The 279-nt window shown below is 55.9% G+C and overlaps 1 pseudogene; it reads right to left on the bottom strand.

Moving 5' to 3' along the window:
* The window catches only part of LOC119588874, a 24,330-nt pseudogene that overhangs the window by 4,304 nt on the left and 19,747 nt on the right, over nucleotides 1-279 (bottom strand).

The raw sequence follows: 279 nt of genomic DNA on the forward strand, positions 1-279 counted from the left end.
TCACAAGAAATTTCTAGACAAAACACCGAGAAACCAACCTGTCATCCCTAAGGAGCTCATCAACCTTATCGACAATGTTCGTAAGGCTGAGATTCTCCCAGTTGAGCACGGTGCCGCAGCCCTTCTTGGCGAGGCGAGCGGCGTTGCGATGCTGGTCAAAGGTAAGTGGCACCGCTAAGATGGGGACACCGTGGTACTTGGCCTCCTGAGTGCCCAGGTTGCCGCAGTGGGAGATGAAGAGGCGGGTCTTGGAGTGGCCTGGAGGCAGGGCATCAAGAC

This window comes from Penaeus monodon, chromosome 24, assembly GCF_015228065.2.
Source record: "Penaeus monodon isolate SGIC_2016 chromosome 24, NSTDA_Pmon_1, whole genome shotgun sequence".
In the NCBI taxonomy this organism is placed as follows: Eukaryota; Metazoa; Arthropoda; class Malacostraca; order Decapoda; family Penaeidae; genus Penaeus; species Penaeus monodon.